Source organism: Pleurodeles waltl, chromosome 10 (assembly GCF_031143425.1).
Source record: "Pleurodeles waltl isolate 20211129_DDA chromosome 10, aPleWal1.hap1.20221129, whole genome shotgun sequence".
Lineage (NCBI taxonomy): Eukaryota > Metazoa > Chordata > Amphibia > Caudata > Salamandridae > Pleurodeles > Pleurodeles waltl.
Genome location: NC_090449.1, coordinates 1041867810 through 1041889551, shown reverse-complemented (window position 1 = coordinate 1041889551; position 21742 = coordinate 1041867810).

Here is a 21742-nt window from a genome sequence, read left to right as displayed (position 1 = left end):
TAGAAGAACAAGTATTATTGCCAATTGTCCTTCTCTACGTGTTTGCCTTCCAAATGTAAGACAGTGTTTAAGAAAGAAGTCATTTTGAGAAATGCCATGTAATTCACATGCTAGAATTGGGACTCATGAATTCAGAGATGTGCAAATAACCACTGCTTGTAAACTTCTTATCTTGTGCCCATTTTAGAAATACATAGGTTTCTTTGATAACTATTTTTTAACTCTTTACATTTTACCAAATGAATTGCTGTATTCCCAGTATACACTGAAAACCCATTGCAAGGTGCAGCTCATTTATTGCCTCTGGGTACCTTGGGTTCTTGATGAACCTACAAAACCTATATATCCCCCAAACCAGAATGGTCCAGCATATGTAACGTTATATTGTTTTTTGAAAACTACTATAGTTGGAAAAAAAGTTACAGAAGAAAACAGACAGAAATGGCTGTTTTATTTCAGCTCAATTTCAACATTTTTTAATTTCAACAGTTACTTTCTGTAGGGAAATCCTGAAGGATCTACACAAATAACCCTTTGCTAAATTCAGAAGTTTGTCTTATTGTAAGAAATGTTTAGCTATCCAGGATCCACCATTGGTTTCACACCCATTTCTGTCACTAACTGAAAGGAGGCTTAAAGCACAAAAAATAGTAAAAGCGCGGTTTGTTCCAGTAAAATGCCAAAACTGTGTTGAAAAGTGTGGTTTTCTGATTCAAGACTGTTTAATCCTGAAAGCTGGGAAAATGGTGGATACCCTTTGTTGATGCCATTTGCAAGGAAAAAAGCAGATGCTTTCTTCTGCAGCACGTTTTCCAATTTTCCCCAAAAAACGAATTTTTAGCTGTATTTTGGCTAATTTCTTGGTCTTCCAGGGGAATCCACAAACCCTTGGTACCTTTACAGTCCTCAGAATGTTGGAAAAAAGGACGCAAATTTGGTGTGGATAGTGTATGTTGACAAAAAGTTATGGGGGCCTAAGCGCAAACTACCCCACATAACCAAAAAAGGGCCCCGTACTGGGGGGAAAGACCCAGCAGCAAAGGAGTTAAAATGCTGCCAATAACTTCTGTTGTTTTCCTGCTTTCTTCACACAATAAGTTTGTGAAACAGGGAGATGAACCTGAAAGGAGCAATAGGCCTGTTTATCTGCATCTGTTGGGTGAGACTAGGGGAGCAAGCATGAAGATCCCCTCTGCACACTGCTAATGAGCATGAACAGTTGATAAGTGCCCTTCCCCATATTTGCAGGCAATTAACACCTGTTAGAAGGCAATACTGCTCAAGTGTTATTACAAAATGTATATGTGTTTGTGCTTGCTCTTGTAGGGTAACCTAGGCAGCAGGGAAGCTGAGTGCTGAATGTCACAGATGGGTGATAAGTTAAGATCATGTGCACTGAATCAGTGGGTGGGGGTGTAATGTGATTAAAAGGGAAGGAGGGTGGTGGGACAAAGGTGGTAGGAAACGCGGTGATCGCTTGTGAGGTATGGAAGGTGGAAATGAAGTAATTATTGGTGGGGATAAAAAAAGTGACTAATGTGGACAGGGATGCTCTTACAAACTCTAACTGCAGAGCTGGAGAACAATTGTTTTTGTTGGTTTTTTTTTCAAACTTCTTTTCTTCTGGTCTGGTAATGGCCTTTTTTAAGTTGTATTCCCCTCCGAGATCTGTTTCGGCATGGTAGAGGGAGTGCTGTTTGTTAACACTTTGTCTATGATTCAGTGGATCTTAATGATAGTGGGAGCTCAGAGAAGCAGCCTGTGTAGACCTAGGACCAGGTGTTCCCTCCCCACCAAGACTATGGTTCATCCACCCAATTTAAATGGTGGTGGAGCATACTATTACAACAGTGAAGACTACTCTGTCACCGCCATGGTCAAACTGCTCAGATGGCCCAACGGAGAGAGGTCCATTGGAAGGTCGGCTACATGTCAGTCCACCTAATTACAACGGATGGCATATAACCGTTTTTCAATGCCCATCACCGCTAGGAAAAACCTGGCGGTATGGGGCATTGAAAAGTGTTCAATGCTCTCCTGACCATTGGAGTGGGGCACTATTTGATTTTATTTTAAAAAATGAAATCCCACTTTGAGATTTACTTTTTGAAAATAAAAAACTTTCTAAGTTTGCTGTACAGCTCCGTCATATTGATGGAGCTGAACGGCATAACTATAATGTATTGACAAGAACCGCCAAGACGACAGTTCCTGTCAATGCTAGAAATGTCCACTGGGTCGGCCGACATTTGTAAATTACTCTGTATCCCTGGCGGACAAAAGGATGAGCACCAAAATGTAAATAAGGTCTTTAATCTGATCTTTATTTATTTTATGTGTGGGGATGAAAGTCTCATTCTGATTTCTGGCCATTAAGAAATCTTGCAGACCAGGTGATTAGGGAGATAGATTGTCTCCGCTCATGTTCAGCAGAGATGTCGGCTAGAGGCTTGTCTTTTGAAGCATCCGCAGGATAGGTGAGTTTTTAGATTTCTCCAGTATGTGAACCGTATAGAGGAGAGAGAGAAATCGGGCTTTGAGTGGTGGAACCTTTAATATACAGGATCCCCCATAGTAGCTGGTAGTTCACCAGATCAGGTTCTGACAGACCTACCATAGGGACCGAACAGATTTCCAACATCCTAAAGGGAGAACACAACGGCCTGCGCAGAGGCTCAAAAATATTTTTAACGGAGTTTTGTTTGATCTGGCCTGTTTTCTATTGGATATGACTTAGGGCAAAATCGATGGTAAACACAGGTAATTTGCCAACATGTTGTGAGCAGCAGTGTCAGTCTGCTCAGGTTCATATTGGTGAGTCCATCCTCAGGGGCGTAGCATGGTCAGTAAAATTGGGGGGGGGGTGAGTTTCAGATTTTCCAACAAATACGACAAGCAGGGCACATGAGAGGGGCTAAAGGTGCAATGGAAAAGAAGACGACTGTAAATTGGAAGGGTTAGTAAGTGAGAGAAAACACAAGGATTTGTAAAATAAGCAACCTTTTTGAAGACTTTCAAAGCAGATAGGGAGAGAGTGTGTGCTCGTGTTTTTGTCAATGTTTATGTAAAAATTCCTAGTGAAATCTGACAGACACCTCACCATACCCGACTGAAAACACATGTACCCAACTATTTGCCGAACAAGACATTTAGTAGGGGATGTAACACCCCAAACATGCTCCTGCCAATTATCAATCTGCTGGGGATTTTGAAGATGAAAATGTAGATTTTCCTAGTTTTAATGACGGAAAGTCTTAATTTTATTAAAGACACGGAGGCGAGTATTATGCGTTCTTTTCTTGCTTTAATTTAAATAGCAGCAAGTGAATAAACTACAAATCCCATGGGCGTAGAGAACACGAGCCAATGGGAAACAATTTGAAGTCCATAAACCAACAACCAATGACATAAGTGTAAGGGTATTATGACGTAACTGGACTGCGAACAGCCCTCTTTTCTTGCGCTTGACAATCAGCTGGTACGAAATAAAGGAAAAATAGAAACCAGAATGAGAACAGCCATAATAAAAGATAACAGTTCGGAACAAAAATTCATAAGTCCAGGAAACTGATGGTGGAGAGTCGCACACTGGTGATCCGCCAGGCTGAGAAGAGGATAAGAATATATGGAAGATGTTGATGGAGCATCCACTCTACGACTGTAAGGATTAGGTAGCCGGTTGAACCGCCGATGTTGACACTAAAGGGATGGGAAAAATAAAACAGAAATAGTTACCACAATCCGGGTGGGATAATACTCACCTCCGTGTCTTTAATAAAATTAAGACTTTCCGTCATTAAAACTAGGAAAATCTACATTTTATGGCAAGACCGGAGGCTCCTATTATGCGAGTTTAAAGCAAATTAATGACATTCGAAGAAACATTATCTACTGGTTTACAATAAAAGACTCTAAAAACATTATCATTAGACCAATCTGCAGATCTAAGAATGTCCTCAAGACGGGAACCCGTCCAAAAAGCTTTGGAAGCCATAGCACCTCTGGAAGAGTGAGCTCCAAAAGTAGAAGTGTCAATCCCAGCCAAAGACATAATCCATTTAACCCAGCGAGCCAAGGTGGCCGAAGACACCGGCTTGTAAGGTTTCCTGAAAGAGATAAGCAATTGAGTAGAAGAGGACGTTCTTAGATGAGCAGTCATGAGTTCATAAGCTTTTAAACATTGAGCTACACATAATTTAGGACGATCCGGAAAATAAGGGTAAAAAACAGAGTGGAAATTTGATTTTGTTCTTCGAGACACAGTAAAAAGCACACCAGACGGAGTAAACTGTCTTGCAGAGATATCTAGCGCTTTGACATCAGAAATTTGTTTAATAGAAATAAGGCACAACAACATGGTGAGTTTAGCCGACAACATCTTTAAAGAAAGGAAAGAATTGTCAGGCCATGCTAGGAAAAAATTTAGAACCACATTAACATCCCATAAAAAACTGTACTTAGGTAACGGAGGATTGGCAAATTTTACTCCCTTTAAAAGACGGCAAATAAGAGGGTGTTCACCCACCGGTTTTCCGTTGACAAATTGGTGATTAGAAGAAATAGCTGACCTGTACAGATTAATAGTACGATAAGCTTTCCCCTTACTGGCCTCAGCGGCAAGGAAATTCACTATAAAGGTGACATCTGTTGAAAAGGAATCGATGTGTTTTCCCAGACACCAGCTATGCCATAAAGCCCAAGCTGACTTATAAGCCTTTGTTGTTCCGGGAGCCCAGGACTGCCTGATATATTCCGAAGCTTGTGACGAAATGAGAGGGAAGTGTTGGGAACTCCCGAAATTTTCCATGCTGAAAGAGATAGGATGTTGTCGAGAATGAGGTTGTGTGGGCTTTGCAAGGGATCCAAGAGAAGATCTGGAAAAGAAGGGATGAGAAAAGGGAAATCTATGGATAACTCCAGAAGAGTTGGAAACCAAATCTGGGATTGCCAGAAAGGAGCGATAAGAATTAAAGTAGCTTTCTGGCGACGGACCTGAGCTAACACTCTGCTGATCATGACGAAGGGAGGAAAAGCGTATGAGAGGGACTTGGACCAATCTTGGAGGAATGCATCGGAGGCCAGGGCCAAAGGATCCGGACGCCAACTGAAAAATTGAGGTAGTTGTGTGTTGAGACGAGATGCGAATAAGTCGATCGTCATAGGCCCCCAATTGTTTTGAAGAAAATTGAAGACCGTGGGATGTAGCATCCAATCGCTTGAGTCGTGGAGGTGACGAGAGTGCCAATCGGCGACAGAATTGGGAGTTCCCGGAAGATATTCTGCATGAACCGAAATTTGGTTTGTAAGGCAGAATTCCCAAAAGCTCTTTGCTAATTCTGCTAGGGGTTTGGATCTCGTGCCTCCGAGATGGTTTATGTAACGGACCGCTGACATATTGTCCATCCTGAGAAGGATAGCGCAACAGACCTTGTTCTTTGCCAGGCTTCTGATTGCAAAGGAGCCTGCAAGCATCTCTAAACAGTTGATATGCAACTTGGACTCCTCTAATGACCATAAACCTCCAGTCGAGATTGGACCACAACGGGCCCCCCAGCCGGTTAGGCTTGCATCTGACTCTAATACAAGATCTGGGGCTGATGGAAAGATAGTTCTCCCGTTCCAGGCATCTAAATGGTCTGTCCACCATTGCAACTCTGTACGGGAATCGTAGTCTAGAGGAATAACGTCTGCATAAGAAAGCCCTTTGCGTAAATGTTGAATCTTTAGGCGCTGAAGTGCCCGGTAATGTAAGGGTCCTGGAAATATGGCCTGAATGGAAGATGAGAGGAGACCGACGATGCGAGCGAGGGTTCTTAGTGAAATGGACGAATGGCGTAAGTCTTGGAGGATCTCTGACTTTATAGATTTTATTTTTGCCGGGGGAAGAAGAAGGGTGGCCGAGACTGAGTTTATTAGAAAACCTAAGAATTCTATACTTTGGGTAGGGTGAAGAAGAGATTTCTCCTTGTTGATAATGAATCCCAAATCCGAAAGGAGGGCACATGTGAGATTGAGGTTTGTTATGAGTAATTGTGGCGAATGACTCATGAGAAGAATATCGTCTAGGTAGATGAGGAGTCTTACACCCCGAGCTCTGAGGTGTGCTACCACTGGCTTCAGGAGTTTGGTGAAACACCATGGCGCTGATGAAAGACCGAAAGGTAGAGATGTAAAATGGAAGAATTGATTGATCCATTGAAATTGGAGAAACTTCCTGTGTTCCGGATGTATCGGGACGACCAAGTAGGCGTCCTGTAAATCCAAGCGAACCATCCAATCGTTCTGCAACAGGGAATCTCTGAGATGGAGAATGGTTTCCATCTTGAAGTGGCGGTAGACAACAAACTGGTTGAAAGACTTGAGATTGATCACCGGTCGCATTTTCTTGTTCTTCTTTTGAACCAAGAAAATGGAGTTGGTGGAGCCCGCAGGATCTGGATGGGTGAGAGCGATGGCTTGCTTCTGGAAAAGGGATTGAACCTCCGAGGAGATAAGAGCGGACATTTCTGTAGAGAAATGAGGAAGCGGAGGAGCGATGCATTGTACTGGGATTGAATAGAATTCTATCATGTAACCCTGAACGGTGTTTAAAACCCAAGGGTCTGAGGTGATTGACAGCCAATTTGGTAGAAAATGGCGGAGACGACCGCCCACAGAGACATGAGAATGGAACAAATTTACCTGTTTGGTTGGTATTTCTGGTATTTTTGAAGCCTCTGGAGCGGAAGCCTCTGGTCCTTTGCGGGTAAAACTGGGGTCTGAAATCTTGGTATCCTGTGTTGAAATTGTCACGGGAGCCTTGATTGTAGTATGGTCGGCCAGCAAAGCGGCTCCTGCCTCTGCCGGCCCTGACAAAAACCCGTTGATGAAATACTTTCTTCAGAGACTGTTGGGCCTTGTCGAGCGATGTGAAGGTGGCAACGTATTTACCTATTTCCTTAATAAAATTATCACCGAACAAGAAACCCTCTGTTTTTATCTGAGGTTGTAGGGTGGCGAGGTGGACCAATTTGGGATCTAATTTGAGGAGGATGCCTTTGCGCCTTTCCTGGGAAATGGCCGAATTAGCGTTTCCTAGAAGGCAAAACGACCTCTGGACCCATAAAGACAGTTCTTCTGGATCAATAAAAGACCCGTCGATCCTGGCCGATTCAGCCATGTCAAAAATCCTCGTGAGAGGACCAATAGTATCCAGTAACTTATCCTGGCAAGAGGACCAGGCTTTATCAATCCCTTTTCTAGGATCTTTGCCAAACCTAGTGAAAAAAGTTAAAATGGGTTGGTCTATGACAGGGGTAGTAGAGGATTTGTGTACCAATGAGGGACGAGGACACTCTGATTTGAGCTTGGTTCGAGTCTGCTTGTCCAAAGAACTAAAGAATTTGGCTGACACGTATTCTCCAACATGAGCTGCTGGATACCATTCGGTCGAATTGGGATGTAAAATAAAGGAGGGGTCAAACATAGGCACCCCTTCGCAATCTAGAAGTGGATTTGAAGTGCCTGCGTCAAAAGAGGAAAGTTTTGACTTTTTAGGAATGGGCGAGGAGTCGACGTCATCATGGTCAGATAGATTAACATCTGAATCTGCGTCAGGAACGTCATCATCGGTATCCGGAATGGAAGAAATAATTAAGGGAGATATAGCATGTTTAGTTTTAGCTTTGCGCTTTTGCGCTGCACTTTCTGAAGTTTTATTCTCCTTAATCGGAGTCTTTTGAGGAACCGCGTCCTCTGCCATGGGTGAGGAAACCTCACAAGTCTTTTGCGCCGTTTGTTGTACATTTCTTAACTTAGGAGAAAGGCGCTGTCTGCAATCCCCTGCAGACTGGGCGGAAAAAGTCTTGTTAAACATCTTTAATACAGAACATTCCAGATTTTTTGATAATTTATTCATAGAAGTATTGACAGCTTGCTGTACTGAATTTTGAATAAACATATTAATGTCTTGTTTAATGGCAGACACCTCCTCCTGGTCAACCTGAAGAGAAGTGGAACTGCCAGACTCCATTATGACTAAGTAAAACCAAAGGACAAAGCAGACTCAAACAAGATAGACAAAAAATGGGAGCTTGAGGGTTAATATGCGAGGCTTGGGGCTGTGTAAATCGATAAGCCCCGCCTCAGGGTGTAACCTGGAACGTCTCCGAGGAAAGCGAGTATTATGCGTTCTTTTCTTGCTTTAATTTAAATAGCAGCAAGTGAATAAACTACAAATCCCATGGGCGTAGAGAACACGAGCCAATGGGAAACAATTTGAAGTCCATAAACCAACAACCAATGACATAAGTGTAAGGGTATTATGACGTAACTGGACTGCGAACAGCCCTCTTTTCTTGCGCTTGACAATCAGCTGGTACGAAATAAAGGAAAAATAGAAACCAGAATGAGAACAGCCATAATAAAAGATAACAGTTCGGAACAAAAATTCATAAGTCCAGGAAACTGATGGTGGAGAGTCGCACACTGGTGATCCGCCAGGCTGAGAAGAGGATAAGAATATATGGAAGATGTTGATGGAGCATCCACACTACGACTGTAAGGATTAGGTAGCCGGTTGAACCGCCGATGTTGACACTAAAGGGATGGGAAAAATAAAACAGAAATAGTTACCACAATCCGGGTGGGATAATACTCACCTCCGTGTCTTTAATAAAATTAAGACTTTCCGTCATTAAAACTAGGAAAATCTACATTTTATGGCAAGACCGGAGGCTCCTATTATGCGAGTTTAAAGCAAATTAATGACATTCGAAGAAACATTATCTACTGGTTTACAATAAAAGACTCTAAAAACATTATCATTAGACCAATCTGCAGATCTAAGAATGTCCTCAAGACGGGAACCCGTCCAAAAAGCTTTGGAAGCCATAGCACCTCTGGAAGAGTGAGCTCCAAAAGTAGAAGTGTCAATCCCAGCCAAAGACATAATCCATTTAACCCAGCGAGCCAAGGTGGCCGAAGACACCGGCTTGTAAGGTTTCCTGAAAGAGATAAGCAATTGAGTAGAAGAGGACGTTCTTAGATGAGCAGTCATGAGTTCATAAGCTTTTAAACATTGAGCTACACATAATTTAGGACGATCCGGAAAATAAGGGTAAAAAACAGAGTGGAAATTTGATTTTGTTCTTCGAGACACAGTAAAAAGCACACCAGACGGAGTAAACTGTCTTGCAGAGATATCTAGCGCTTTGACATCAGAAATTCGTTTAATAGAAATAAGGCACAACAACATGGTGAGTTTAGCCAACAACATCTTTAAAGAAAGGAAAGAATTGTCAGGCCATGCTAGGAAAAAATTTAGAACCACATTAACATCCCATAAAAAACTGTACTTAGGTAACGGAGGATTGGCAAATTTTACTCCCTTTAAAAGACGGCAAATAAGAGGGTGTTCACCCACCGGTTTTCCGTTGACAAATTGGTGATTAGAAGAAATAGCTGACCTGTACAGATTAATAGTACGATAAGCTTTCCCCTTACTGGCCTCAGCGGCAAGGAAATTCACTATAAAGGTGACATCTGTTGAAAAGGAATCGATGTGTTTTCCCAGACACCAGCTATGCCATAAAGCCCAAGCTGACTTATAAGCCTTTGTTGTTCCGGGAGCCCAGGACTGCCTGATATATTCCGAAGCTTGTGACGAAATGAGAGGGAAGTGTTGGGAACTCCCGAAATTTTCCATGCTGAAAGAGATAGGATGTTGTCGAGAATGAGGTTGTGTGGGCTTTGCAAGGGATCCAAGAGAAGATCTGGAAAAGAAGGGATGAGAAAAGGGAAATCTATGGATAACTCCAGATGAGTTGGAAACCAAATCTGGGATTGCCAGAAAGGAGCGATAAGAATTAAAGTAGCTTTCTGGCGACGGACCTGAGCTAACACTCTGCTGATCATGACGAAGGGAGGAAAAGCGTATGAGAGGGACTTGGACCAATCTTGGAGGAATGCATCGGAGGCCAGGGCCAAAGGATCCGGACGCCAATTGAAAAATTGAGGTAGTTGTGTGTTGAGACGAGATGCGAATAAGTCGATCGTCATAGGCCCCCAATTGTTTTGAAGAAAATTGAAGACCGTGGGATGTAGCATCCAATCGCTTGAGTCGTGGAGGTGACGAGAGTGCCAATCGGCGACAGAATTGGGAGTTCCCGGAAGATATTCTGCATGAACCGAAATTTGGTTTGTAAGGCAGAATTCCCAAAAGCTCTTTGCTAATTCTGCTAGGGGTTTGGATCTCGTACCTCCGAGATGGTTTATGTAACGGACCGCTGACATATTGTCCATCCTGAGAAGGATAGCGCAACAGACCTTGTTCTTTGCCAGGCTTCTGATTGCAAAGGAGCCTGCAAGCATCTCTAAACAGTTGATATGCAACTTGGACTCCTCTAATGACCATAAACCTCCAGTCGAGATTGGACCACAACGGGCCCCCCAGCCGGTTAGGCTTGCATCTGACTCTAATACAAGATCTGGGGCTGATGGAAAGATAGTTCTCCCGTTCCAGGCATCTAAATGGTCTGTCCACCATTGCAACTCTGTACGGGAATCGTAGTCTAGAGGAATAACGTCTGCATAAGAAAGCCCTTTGCGTAAATGTTGAATCTTTAGGCGCTGAAGTGCCCGGTAATGTAAGGGTCCTGGAAATATGGCCTGAATGGAAGATGAGAGGAGACCGACGATGCGAGCGAGGGTTCTTAGTGAAATGGACGAATGGCGTAAGTCTTGGAGGATCTCTGACTTTATAGATTTTATTTTTGCCGGGGGAAGAAGAAGGGTGGCCGAGACTGAGTTTATTAGAAAACCTAAGAATTCTATACTTTGGGTAGGGTGAAGAAGAGATTTCTCCTTGTTGATAATGAATCCCAAATCCGAAAGGAGGGCACATGTGAGATTGAGGTTTGTTATGAGTAATTGTGGCGAATGACTCATGAGAAGAATATCGTCTAGGTAGATGAGGAGTCTTACACCCCGAGCTCTGAGGTGTGCTACCACTGGCTTCAGGAGTTTGGTGAAACACCATGGCGCTGATGAAAGACCGAAAGGTAGAGATGTAAAATGGAAGAATTGATTGATCCATTGAAATTGGAGAAACTTCCTGTGTTCCGGATGTATCGGGACGACCAAGTAGGCGTCCTGTAAATCCAAGCGAACCATCCAATCGTTCTGCAACAGGGAATCTCTGAGATGGAGAATGGTTTCCATCTTGAAGTGGCGGTAGACAACAAACTGGTTGAAAGACTTGAGATTGATAACCGGTCGCATTTTCTTGTTCTTCTTTTGAACCAAGAAAATGGAGCTGTTGAAGCCCGCAGGATCTGGATGGGTGAGAGCGATGGCTTGCTTCTGGAAAAGGGATTGAACCTCCGAGGAGATAAGAGCGGACATTTCTGTAGAGAAATGAGGAAGCGGAGGAGCGATGCATTGTACTGGGATTGAATAGAATTCTATCATGTAACCCTGAACGGTGTTTAAAACCCAAGGGTCTGAGGTGATTGACAGCCAATTTGGTAGAAAATGGCGGAGACGACCGCCCACAGAGACATGAGAATGGAACAAATTTACCTGTTTGGTTGGTATTTCTGGTATTTTTGAAGCCTCTGGAGCAGAAGCCTCTGGTCCTTTGCGGGTAAAACTGGGGTCTGAAATCTTGGTATCCTGTGTTGAAATTGTCACGGGAGCCTTGATTGTAGTATGGTCGGCCAGCAAAGCGGCTCCTGCCTCTGCCGGCCCTGACAAAAACCCGTTGATGAAATACTTTCTTCAGAGACTGTTGGGCCTTGTCGAGCGATGTGAAGGTGGCAACGTATTTACCTATTTCCTTAATAAAATTATCACCGAACAAGAAACCCTCTGTTTTTATCTGAGGTTGTAGGGTGGCAAGGTGGACCAATTTGGGATCTAATTTGAGGAGGATGCCTTTGCGCCTTTCCTGGGAAATGGCCGAATTAGCGTTTCCTAGAAGGCAAAACGACCTCTGGACCCATAAAGACAGTTCTTCTGGATCAATAAAAGACCCGTCGATCCTGGCCGATTCAGCCATGTCAAAAATCCTCGTGAGAGGACCAATAGTATCCAGTAACTTATCCTGGCAAGAGGACCAGGCTTTATCAATCCCTTTTCTAGGATCTTTGCCAAACCTAGTGAAAAAAGTTAAAATGGGTTGGTCTATGACAGGGGTAGTAGAGGATTTGTGTACCAATGAGGGACGAGGACACTCTGATTTGAGCTTGGTTCGAGTCTGCTTGTCCAAAGAACTAAAGAATTTGGCTGACACGTATTCTCCAACATGAGCTGCTGGATACCATTCGGTCGAATTGGGATGTAAAATAAAGGAGGGGTCAAACATAGGCACCCCTTCGCAATCTAGAAGTGGATTTGAAGTGCCTGCGTCAAAAGAGGAAAGTTTTGACTTTTTAGGAATGGGCGAGGAGTCGACGTCATCATGGTCAGATAGATTAACATCTGAATCTGCGTCAGGAACGTCATCATCGGTATCCGGAATGGAAGAAATAATTAAGGGAGATATAGCATGTTTAGTTTTAGCTTTGCGCTTTTGCGCTGCACTTTCTGAAGTTTTATTCTCCTTAATCGGAGTCTTTTGAGGAACCGCGTCCTCTGCCATGGGTGAGGAAACCTCACAAGTCTTTTGCGCCGTTTGTTGTACATTTCTTAACTTAGGAGAAAGGCGCTGTCTGCAATCCCCTGCAGACTGGGCGGAAAAAGTCTTGTTAAACATCTTTAATACAGAACATTCCAGATTTTTTGATAATTTATTCATAGAAGTATTGACAGCTTGCTGTACTGAATTTTGAATAAACATATTAATGTCTTGTTTAATGGCAGACACCTCCTCCTGGTCAACCTGAAGAGAAGTGGAACTGCCAGACTCCATTATGACTAAGTAAAACCAAAGGACAAAGCAGACTCAAACAAGATAGACAAAAAATGGGAGCTTGAGGGTTAATCTGCGAGGCTTGGGGCTGTGTAAATCGATAAGCCCCGCCTCAGGGTGTAACCTGGAACGTCTCAGAGGAAAGCGAGCGGCAGGGGAAACCACGTCGGGACGAAGGAGCAACTCGGAAAATGCAGGCGTTTTATGAGGAGAAACGCCGACTGAGGCAGGACACTCCTATCTCCTTGGGCGCGAGCCGAAATAACGGCTGAACGTCCAAGGAGTCAGGTAAGCCGCTGCGGCGGCGGAGCGCAGCGCGCACGCAAAGCAACAGCGCGCGAGTCAAACTAAAACAAAATAAGAAAACAAACGTGCGGCAACATGCCGGCTGGATAACAAAGACAAAGGCAGCAATAATTAGCGTAACGCGAGTATAAATAAATAAAGCAAAATACTAAGCCAAAATTTACAATATCTCTCAGAAAAACACGGAGAAAGAAAGAAAAATGACTTAACTGGCTGCGAGCAGCAAGAAAAGAGGGCTGTTCGCAGTCCAGTTACGTCATAATACCCTTACACTTATGTCATTGGTTGTTGGTTTATGGACTTCAAATTGTTTCCCATTGGCTCGTGTTCTCTACGCCCATGGGATTTGTAGTTTATTCACTTGCTGCTATTTAAATTAAAGCAAGAAAAGAACGCATAATAGGAGCCTCCGGTCTTGCCATAAAATTAAGTCTATCTTGACTGGGTTTAGTTTCAGGTAGACACTTAACTTCACTCAGGATCACAGAGAAACATTCTTTGAGGCAGTTATTATCCTTTGTCAAGGATACTTTTGTCAGGTAGTGGGACTGAAGGTGCTGTTAACCACACCAGAGGATTTGCACCTGCGGAGGGATTGCATCAAGCCTACACACACTGGGGCCCTGATTTATACTTTTTGGTTCAAAACTGCACCAACTCTGTTTTGCACCAAAAAGTTTAGCACTGGCTTGCACCATTTCTGTGCAAAGGCCGAGCACCATATTTATGAAATGGTGCAAGCTGGTGCAAAGGGTAGGCTAGAGGCAAAAAAAAATGACTTCAGTCGGGTTGGGCTGGCAGTATGGAAGAAGGGGTTTTTGCACCAAAAAATGACGTTAGGCAGGTTAGAGTAAATAAAATGACTCTAACCTGCCTAGAGTCATTTTCTGACGCAAAATCATCCATACCAATTGACTCCTGCCTTTGAAAAGACAGGAGTCATGCCCACCACCAGAATGGCCAGCACAAAGGACCAGGGTCCCCTGGGCATGGCCAATGCACCCAGTGTCATGTAGGGGGGCCCATTTAAAACCCCTCATTGACATTAAAAAAAAAAAAAAATACTTACCTGTACTTACCTGGGATGGGGTTTCCCATCCTCCGCTGTCCCTCTGGTGTAGGTGGGGGTGTCCCTGGGGAGGGCACCTGTGAGCTTAGTGCATGGTGTTCCACCATGGAAATAGGCCCACACATCCCCTAACGCCTGCCCTGACCCAGGCGTTAAAAAATGGTGCAAAGAAAGCTTTGCACCATTTTTTGACCCCTCCTCCCTCCCATGCACCATTTTTGCACGGGAGTATAAATATGGCGTTAAGGCCATAGAGTCATTTTTTGCACAGGAATGCCTACCTTGCATCTCATTAAGGCAAGATAAGTTTCCACTTCCAACTTCATAAATTTGGGGCTAGACGGGTCTAGCACCAAAGTATAAATATGGAGTTAGTTTTGCACTGAATTAGAGTTAAAAAAAATTAAGCTAATTTGGTGCAAACAGAGTATAAATATGCCCCTGGGTGTCTTGCAGTCAAGGATAGATGACCAGTCATCTCAAAGAGCTGGTGCTTTGTTGAGTGAGGCAGCGCCCTAGATGTAAACTACATTTCCCAGCAAGCTGACGCTGTGTGTTCTAGTGAGACGGTGGTCACTTTAGATTACTAGGTATAACTTGCCTCGTGGTTGATGACGTTCTTCCTAGGCTATCATGCTACAATGTTGGTTTAGCCAGGACTTGCTACTTGAAGCTTGATTCCAGATTCCCTTTACAAGGAGCAGTTGGCTAATGCAGTTTGTATCAATGAATGGATCACAGATATGTATCCCCAAAAGGTATTGTTAACGAAACTCAATTTTAAATTTGAACTATTTTGATATATCATCTGTTATATCAAAATAGTTCAATTTCAGTGTTGAATTTCATTAACAATAATCATGGTTAGTGTGCTCCAAAGCCAATTGCCCTAATTTCCTTTCAGTGAAGGGAAGGCTGTAGGTCGCCAAGGAGACCTGGTGCTATCTGGATAGAGTGTGCACACACATGGAGAACTTGCTACATGGAAGAATGCTGAGAATGAATTATGATTCCCAACAAACCACAGACTTGTGTGTTTTATAGAATCAAGATCCATCTTCGATTATTGGTTATAACGTCCGATGTGGTTCATTGCACCCTTGCTAGGCAATCTTGATACAATGTTGCTTCAGCCAGGAACTCACTACATGGATCTCAGATTTCTTTTGCCAAGACTAATTGCTTCCTAAGGATTTGCATTGTTGGACATTAGAAATATAGGGCCAGATGTACGAAGCTATTTTGCGGTTGCAATGTGTGCAATTTGCCTTTTGAAACCTCAAAATGGCCTTGTTGCATGTACTATCCCTATTTTGTGAATTGGGCCCATATTTATACTTTTTGATGCAAAACTGCGCCGGCGCAGTTTTGCGTCAAAAATATTACCGCTGGCTAACGCATTTTGGTGCGCCGTGCGGGCGTCATATTTATACTTTGACGCACGGTGGCGAACCACAGATGGGAGTCATTATTTTTTACGCACACCGCAGCGTCAAGTCGTAAAACAAAACGACGTTAACGCTGCGGAAATGACTGTGGGTCGATTTACGACACCGCAACCTGGATATGCGCCGTTTTTTTTTACACAATAGCGTCAAAAAACCAGCGAACACTGTCATTTCACCAGAGGAGAGCCAAATGGATCCCAGATACCACTACAGACCCCAGGAAGATGACAGCAGGCCAGGAACCAGCCAGGATGACCCATAAGAAGAAAAGAAAGTGTCGCTTCAGTGCAGAGCAACAGGAAATTCTGGTTAAAGAGGTGACGGAACACCAGCACCAACTGTTTGTCACCTCAAAGTTGCCAATCAATAGGAGAGAGGCTATATGGCAACAAATTGTCAACAAGATTAACAGTGTGGCTGAAGTAAGCAGAACTGTCATTGAGTGCAAGAAACGCTGGCATGACTGCAAGCGCAGGACCAAGGAAAAGATGGCCCGGAACAGGAAGGCAGCACTGCAGACTGGAGGTGGGAGTCCAGCACACCAGGAGGCACTGGACCACATGGAGGAGATGGTCACAGCCGTCATCCCTGAGGAGATCGTCACAGGGATTCAAGGACAGGACAGCGCAGACTACCAGGAGACAACGCACATGCAGGGTAAGTTGCAGGGGGAATTAAAATGCACTAATGTCAACTGTGAGCAGGGGGGGATACCGACCACTAAATGCATGGAAGTCATCTAATACATGGAGTGGCATGGGGAAAGGGGCACAGCAGGGGGGCATGGCCCGTTCTGAGAAGACCTGGGGCACACCATTACACAACACCAACAACAGTCACATGGGGGCATGCTGTCATGCCAACGATGGAGCAAAGGGAAAGCCACGCCAGGAGGGAAGGCCACAACGTCAAACTGACATCCCAGCACACGTCAGCCACCATACCCCCTACATTAACTAGGGCCCTATTAACAACCTCTAGCCATACCGGCAACTGGAATGTAACTGCGACAACAGTTGCCACTACCACCTCTGCTCTGTGTGCAGCTCAAGTAGCCAATGGCAGAACCTCCCCATGGATCATACACACCTAAATTAGGGGGTGAGGATGACAACTGCAACAATCCCCAGAAACAAGACAAAGGCCCCAGTACTCTCAAATGTCAATGCCCATAGTTGTCACAAACATCAGCCAATGTAAACAACAATAGGAGCTACACAGCACTAAGGACACACCCATGCTGCATATGTCAGGGTCCATCCTGTGCCTGGGTAACAATGCAACATCCCAAATGTCACACTGCTCAGACAACAGCATTGAGGGGGGGACAGATGTAACTGGTCACTGAAATACACCTGCACAGTCAGAGGAGGAAATAGGATACTGATACGATTATCAGGGCAATCCAATGTAACACACATTCCCCAACATCAGCAGGACACATTACCAATGTCAACATCCATATCGGATCATAACATTGCCATGCATAGGATATGCCACATGTCAATTACATTTAAGTGGATGTGAAAGATCAGAGATTGGGGCAGGTCCAGATTGTTAAGTGTGCTGCTAGGGCCATCAGTACACCCACAGCCAGTGAAAGGTCTCACCATGAGAATGAATGTACACGGAGGCTTGAGTAGGAAAAGAAGGTGGCCATTCTCTATTTGGCATAAACCAACACCTAGAGGCGATGAGGCTGACAAGTCTGATAACTCAATAACATACATGTGACACACAGGTGGGCCATAGGCCTGGAAGAATGCCCATCTGAAGGACTGGAGAAATAAACACAAAACAAGATCACAAAGTGAATTCATCAAAAGGCAGGCACATGACATCAATATTGCCACAACACAGACACACTAATTGTACCCTGTTTCATTGCAGAGGAAGATGGATCTCCTGCCGATATGCCTGTCCCAGATTTCCCTGATGACATGGATGATGAGCCGATAAACATTCCCCAGGAGACTATCCAAAAGGTCCTTGAAACCCTCCAGACCCCACCTTCAGTCACAAGGAGGAGCACAGAACAAGCAGCCATCGCAGAGGATCCACCCACCACCCCAATTGTAAGACCTGCCAGCTCCAATACAGCTGAGGATTCAGAAGACACTGGCACCAGCTTTGAGAGAACTGTAGTTGGAGTACAGCAGGAGCTGGCCAAGGAGGTGCGGGTGGGGATGCAAACTATGGCAGCCAGCCTTGAGGAGATGCGTTTGTGCATGATGTCATCTGCAGATCAGGCAGCAGCTATGCAAGCCCTAACATCCATACTGCAAGGACTACAAGAAACTGTCAAGGAATTAACCACTGCAGTAAGGGAGTTGCCACAACACCTCGCACCCCAAACCTTCCACTGCATGCACAAATGCAATCATGACTCCCTCAGGGCCGACCTGGCTGCCTACCATCGTGATGTGGCTGCTATTCTCAAGAACCAGCAGACCCTCCTTGCTGCTGTACTGCCCGTAAGACCTTCACAGGGAGCAGCGACCGGGATGTCTGACTCCACGTCTTCTAACACTGAGGTGTGTGTTGCCCCTTCAAAACCAACAACAACAAGGACAGAGCAGGCAACACACACATCAGAAGAAGAAGACATGGAACAGATCACATTCACAAGGAAAATTACCCGGAAGCACTAGTCCCTGCCACATGGCCCACATTTACCAAGGTCCTGCGCTTTGTAACTTGCCAGTCTTGCAACAACTTTACTCAAGCACTGTTCTGCAAACCACTGTATATCTTGTCACCCAGCCCAGTGATTGTCTCTCTCCTACTCATTGCCGAATCCTGTCCCTCTGCACTGTCTGAAACATCAACCCCAGCATGTCAAAAGCATTTCCATAACCCCTTGTGTTGGATCACAATGTAATATGTCACTATAATGGACTCACAATCATGGACAATGTACAGATAGCACTATAGCACGTTTCAATAAATAGCACTAACACAACAAATCTGTCTCTGGGTAATGTGACATATCAACTGTGAAGTAGATAACTGAAATGTGCCTACTGTCAAATTACGTAGCTTGTCAATACAACCGTCCTGATAATATGTAGTCAGAGAATTCTGCACAGTGCCCATGATTGCATCATTCTCTGCCCATCCTGAGGGACAAATCTGATGAAGTGGGAAACCATACACCACCATGCTGTGTTGGACAGAAGAATGCTTCCTCAGGGGATAACTAAGTCATCAAATAGTGGCTGCAAAATGTTGTCAACATGCAAAAATAACACAAATAACATGCCACACTAATCTAAGTAAACACTAAAAAAAACTGCATAAATGAATGTGTCTGAGTTAACATACAAATAGGTAATCATGCCGAACTGTGTCACAAATGATGTATGAGGGTCATGAAGACAAGAATACAAGATTGCCAATGAGAACTCATCTTATAAGGGTGTGTACGATCATCACACTGCAGTCAGACCTAAAACTGTTTCCCCAATATCAAGTCAGGAAGCACTGTTTGTGACTTTCAAAACACACTTATCAACAGAAACACATTGGGAGCCATATTAACTGTGATTGGTGGTTGCAACGAAGGGTCGACACTTTGCAAGGTAGCTCTGGGCTAGCTGCCAAACGTACAGCTCAGTTGGGATTTGTTTGTAGCATAGGACACAGATGTTATAGTACAGTATTTATGTACACTGAATCCAAACCCACGATCAAGTACCGTTCAACACATACTATTAAGGGTTAACCAAATATTTATTAAATGCAAATCACAGATGAGGAAACTGAGGGAAAAATCTTACCTACCCTAATCTACCCTGACAATTCATTACCCACAACTGTCTCTAACTAACCTAAGCTACACTTACTTATCACATGTAACGAAACGCTCTAAACATCTACCCCCCACTCCCCTCATGAGACGGTACACATGGAGGACAACACATACTAACCTAAACACATACTATACTATCCTATACAAATATATATTTTTGTGTATTTTTTTGGAGATTTGTTTTTTTTTTTTTAATTTTTTTTTTTGATTTTTTAAACACACAAGAACCCCAACATAGCCCCCCAGCCACCCACCCACACATGTAATAAGTAAAAATAGAAACAAGCACGACCCCCCGCCCACTAACACTAACTAAACTAACAGCCTATACTAACCTAACACTAAGCCCCCTAAGCCCAATAACTATAAGAACAAGGAAAGAGGAGGGAGGGGAGGGAATCATGTCCATAGCAAAAAGTCTAGAGGTTGGCCCTCCGGAGGGTCCTCTTAATGGACTTAACCCGCCGGTTAATGTGCCGCACATCCCGGCTCAGGTGGCTCAACTTGCGCAGCACTTTGTCCATCTTACGTTCCATTTGGTTGAAGGCTGCAGGGTCAACAGATGGAGCAGTGGCAGTCTGGGTACCGGTGGAGGAGGTCTGTGTGGGAGTGGTGCCAGGCCTAGTGGGCTGTCCTGCACCGGTGGCAATGCTGGGGCCTGGAAGTCCAGCAGATGTCGGACCAACAGTGGCAGCTGTGGGTGGGGCCACCTGGCTCTGATTGGTGGTTGTGCTGGTGGTGGCTGTGGTGGGCAAAGTAGGCCCACCCTGTGGGAAAGCTCTCCATGCCCCGGAGGCCCGTTCATGGCGATATCGCCGGGCCATCCTCCGGAACCCCGACTCCACCAGCAGGATGTGCTGATATCGCATGGCCCGGCACTGAAATTCACAGACCTGGTCTGGAGTCATGTTAGCAGCTGTGAAGACAAATGCAGATATTCTACATTTGTAACTGCATTGTGTGAAATGGCACAGCAAGTTTATCAGACATTACATCTACTGTACTTGTAACAGCTCATATCACAATACAGATCATTGAATGTCCCTGAGGAAGTACATGGCAGGCCAGACTACAAAGGTCACATCACACAAAGCACATCCATAACCTACAAGATGGGTAACAACTGGCTTTGACTTGCAATCTGAGTTCTGCCAGTTATCAGCTAAGAATCATGCTGCATATCCTCCGCCAAGACCTGGGCTACAAATGTCAGTGTACGGAAAACAAAACTAAAGCCACGTGGTCTGCAAGTTGTAACTGGACTTGCCAGTATGGTACCAAGTGCCAAACCTGAGTGTGTATACTAGTTTGCAACCAAACCGTCACTTATTCACATGTATGTGTAACATACTGGTAGCATCAGTACTAGGTACCCCATTCACAAACCCATGCCCGTGTTTGAGGGGGGGGGTGGATATACAACTATAAATTGCCAACAACATGTACACCGAGGAGTGTCTAGGAAACTCCACACATGTTTGTCTCTACAGACACACCACAGGTAAGGTCTATCTACAATTAGGAGTCAGCAAACCCTAGAGCACTCATAGGGTCAGACATGTCAGGAAATGCAGAACTTGGTACACAACATATACTTCCAGTGAGGCCTGACTTACATCAGACACAGAGTTGCTAGAACACCTATGATCATGAATTGCATGCACACCTAGGCCATTGCACTCAAGTTCCACATACTTGTAGCACTACATGTGGAAGTACATGCTGCTAGGAGGTTCTACCTACTGTTTCAAAATAACGTAGGTAAATAGGGAAGCAGATGTCTATTGGAAAGCTATTTGCTGTACCAATCTTAGAGAATGTGGGTCTGACAGGCTGACTAAATCGGGGCTGACTTCCATTGCGATTCTTCGTGATACAAGTGTCATCCACATGACTAACCCCTGTACTCACAGTGGGGCCTACAGGAATGTCCTACAATCTCTACATGATACAATTGGATACGCATTGGCCAACTCAAAACATGTGAGAACTGCATTCCCACTCATGGAACAAGAGAAAAGCTTGCCCAACGCATCACACCTTGCTATGCGTCCAACTTACACGAGTCCATAACCAGCAAACACAACACATAACAGACATATCAACACTTACTGGAGTGGTCGGGGTCCTCAAATGTCGCCACCTCTCCCACAGTGTAGGGTGCCGGTCCACCTATAAGGTATGGAAGGAAGAAATGTGCTCAAAATCTGTGCACAGCG